Source organism: Thunnus thynnus, chromosome 18 (genome assembly GCF_963924715.1).
Source record: "Thunnus thynnus chromosome 18, fThuThy2.1, whole genome shotgun sequence".
In the NCBI taxonomy this organism is placed as follows: Eukaryota; Metazoa; Chordata; class Actinopteri; order Scombriformes; family Scombridae; genus Thunnus; species Thunnus thynnus.
In genome coordinates, this window is record NC_089534.1 from 16,156,424 (window position 1) to 16,160,134 (window position 3,711).

The 3,711-nt window shown below is 38.6% G+C and overlaps 1 long non-coding RNA gene across 2 annotated transcripts; it reads right to left on the reverse strand.

The window, feature by feature from the left end:
* Positions 1-1,013: 1,013 nt before the first annotated feature.
* On the reverse strand, positions 1,014-3,352 carry LOC137169374 (uncharacterized). Of its 2 annotated transcripts, none has more exons than XR_010924451.1 (3): positions 2,839-3,352; positions 2,174-2,236; positions 1,014-1,930 (listed from the first exon to the last, which is right to left on the reverse strand). It is a non-coding gene; the product is annotated as an uncharacterized lncRNA (long non-coding RNA). The 2 variants fall into 2 exon arrangements; XR_010924450.1 differs by having other exon boundaries at positions 2,174-2,333.
* Positions 3,353-3,711: the final 359 nt, after the last annotated feature.

The window sequence follows — 3,711 nt, forward strand, 5'->3', positions numbered from 1 at the left end:
AGAGAAGATCGCATCAGGACTCAGGATTGTTGCTCACAGTAAGTCACTGCTTCATGTTTTAAGAGGAAACGCCTGTATGTATGAAAATGCTTAAACTATTGTGTACTGTACTGTATTTCAATGTATGTACTTTTATTTATCATTTTCTTCAGTAGAATATTCTGCTGTGCTCTTGTATTCGGCAGAATAGCAAGTACAGTAAGTTTTTGAAGTAAAGCATTTATTGTGGACTTAACATTCTGATATGAGAAAGCTATAACATTCACATTCCTTTAGCTGATAACAATTACCAAAAATTATGTTGAAATGTGCAAGAAATTGACATGTTGACCCCGAGATGATTTGCGGCCACTGAAGTGTCAGCTAATGGGGTTCCCAATAAGAATAAAACCTTTTACACAAATGATTTACATTCACTGCAGTACTGTTCTAGGCAATTACTTTCACCCTGACTTGTGTCCATAAGACTGGGGAAGCAATTATTCTTCTTGAGTAAAATATCTTGGTACTTTTTTCCATCTTTGCCTGCATCAATCAAACCAGATCTTCAAATGAAGGCCTGTCCACTCTCAAATGAAACTGTCAAACGTGTTGTAAGTCATCCAGAACCGCAAAAACACTAAAAGGAAGTTTCCAGTGTAGGTTTTATGATCAGTAATAAGTGAGTTGCTAAACTGATGTCTGTCCAGTAACTGATTTGATTTTCTCTCTTTTGTGAGCCTTCAGTTTGCCGCTCCTGTCACCCCTGATATGTACGAAGATAAATTGTGCTTTTCAAACACGAACATCTGACAATGCAGGATAAAATAAAACACCCTGCGCCACAGTCATCCAGCTGTTCACTGTCCCGAGGTTGGAATGTGCTGCCATGTGAAGCCCCAGAAGAAGACATTCATTAAAGGATTAGGGCCCACACTTTGTACTGACACAAGAATGAGGGCAGCTGAAAGGAGAAGAATGAAATGATCAAAATGATATTCAAGCACCATTTTGCGCATGAGAGGAGATGCTGGCGGTGTAAGTAGCGGCAATCAAAACAAAGTGCAAAGATCCTCCCTTTTCGGAGGCAACGCCATGCTGGCAAAGATAACAACTGAGGTGGAATCCTGCCGTGGCTAAGCCTCTTTAGTACACTTTTTCATGTTGTGTTTTAAGGTGTCAAAAGGGTTGAGATCAAAGAAGCCATGACCACTTTTCTTTCAATGGACCAGCAATCAACAAATTCTCAATAGGCTGAGAAGACACTTTGTCTCTGGAGTAGCAGCAGCAACAGCAGCAGCAGCCTCAGTAATTCAAAAGATGAATTCACAAAGTAATTCAGTTAGGGAGCGCTTCATGGGAATGCTACTAATCTTCCAGGGCCTTCCAGTAAGAGCTCATATTTTCAATTTGAGATGTCTGCACTCTCCTCAAATAGTTCATTCTTTGGTGTCCTAAAAAACTGGCCTTAAAGTGTTTCAACTGTGGTTCCAAACCAAACAACGGCATTACATTTCTTTGCTTGTTTATTGAAAGTTTCAATAATAGGCAATTTGGCACCGATGGTAGGAATCCTCAGCCGAACACCATAAAAGTGGCAGTATGTGTGGTCTGGTGCTGCCATTGCAGTGAACTCCATAGAAGCAGGAGAAGCAGGGCCAGCGTATTTCCCGTAGCATAACACATGCCGACAGCAGGCAGACATGGCAAACTGGACTCCCCTTGTTCTCACACTCTGTGCCAAATTGGAGGAAATTCTTCCAGTGGCAAGTATCAATTACTCACTTTAAACAAACATCCAAGGCTTTTGAATATCAACATGGTGCATGCACGCCTCCCTATAGGGCATCTGACAGGGGAGGACCACACACATGGAGTCACCTTTCAGCATCCCCTTTCTCCTCCCATTGACTTTTTTCCTCTTTGCATGCTCCATACGTTCCTCTCCGCTCTGTTTGACAAAATTAGACCAAGCTTTCATTCGATCATGTGTTATAATCAACAAGGTGAGAGATTGCAACATCAGCCTAAAGCAGAAGGAAAGGCTACATTCTCTGTACTGTCTTCTACAACTCAAGTGTGGTGAGACTGTTGTGATTCTGCCTGACACTTTAGGGCTGTATATGTAAATATTTGTCACATAAAGCATCAGCAGGAAAAACACATCCATCATTCTCATTCTGAAATGTCTTACTTGCAAATTGCATGTCAGTGAAGTCAACAGCCATGAAGTCTGCATTGTCTGGCCCGGCTCCATCTGGTAAGGATATACACGCAACTTCAAATGGTCAAATGGCCTTAACACATATCACACTGCAGACGCCGAGGCACGTGGTCCTTGTGAAGTTGGCAGGCTGGGCAGATTAAATATTATTAAAGTGCGTAGTAGATGTGGGTAGATCACACAGTTTGTGGTTTTAAAAAAAAGAGCCAACTTTGAATCAAACACATTAAAATCTACTAAGGAAGGAGTAGCTTGCAGCTCATAATCTGAGGCTTTGCGTTAGGCAAAACCAAAAGATGAAGATGTTTTATTGGTTGTGTGACTGTGTATGTGTGTGTAAGTACAGTACATTTATGCACAAAGCAACACAAAAAATGAAACATGCTACATCACAAAACCTTAATGTTTGATCATTACCTGATGAACATTTTTTTTAACAAATTAATACATAAAACAGTGAGTGAACAGCTTTTGGTGTTTTTATATTTCTGGGTCCATTTGTGTATTAATTGTGATGTTTGTGTTCCTCCAGATTTCTGGACAAATACACAACATGGTGTGGACTGTATTTGTATAGCTGATGATAGCATGATAGCTGTCATGCAGATACTCAAAATTAGCTTTGTGGCACTTACTTGCATTGTTCTCTCCTGACTAGATCCTTGCTTGTGTTGTATCAGGTCTTAGATGTAAGTTGCTTTGGATAAAAGCATCTGCTGAATGAAATTGTAAATTGTAAGATACATTCCCAGAGTATTCACTATTCAAATTCAGCTTAAAGATGGGAGTAAAATATTGCCCTTTCTAAACATACACAAAAAAGAATCTGAAAAGAATGAGAAAAGACTATATTCTAGACTCACCAATTTTCATCAGATGATTCACAATCATAAAAAAAGGAAATCCATCAGAAGAGGCAGAGACAATGATATCTTCATTGACAGTAGTGTAATCATATGCATCTTTGTGGATTAGGAACCAGTTGCACTAGCTGTTCATCATGAGTTCAAATTTAACCTAGTTACTAAACAGATATTTACACATCACTAAATGAATTCTTACATAGAGATTAGTTGTTACTAAATATGTACACTTGGTAACTGCCAGGTGTTTGGGTTAGGGCTGCATAGAACCAAATGACAATGCTAACGTTAGCTTACTAATATATCACCCATTTAGAGTTTACAAGCTAACAGAGAAACTTGATCAAAATTTTGTTTAATAATGATGTAACTGGGAAGATTTCCCAAAAATACATAATATTTAGGGGAGAGTTATACCTCCAACACCAGAGGGCGCAACCCAAAAAAAAATCTAATAGTTGCAACTTACTGTTCTGAAGTCATTTTGCTCTTGACTAGCAGTATATGTAGCCTAACTGTAATCTGAGGTGAGAACAATTTTCATATTTTTCAATCATAAAAGTAAAAAAACTAAACTGTTCTATTTATGTAATAAAACTTTGATAAGTAAGTATGTTGAATCATATTATTTTTGTACAGAATAGA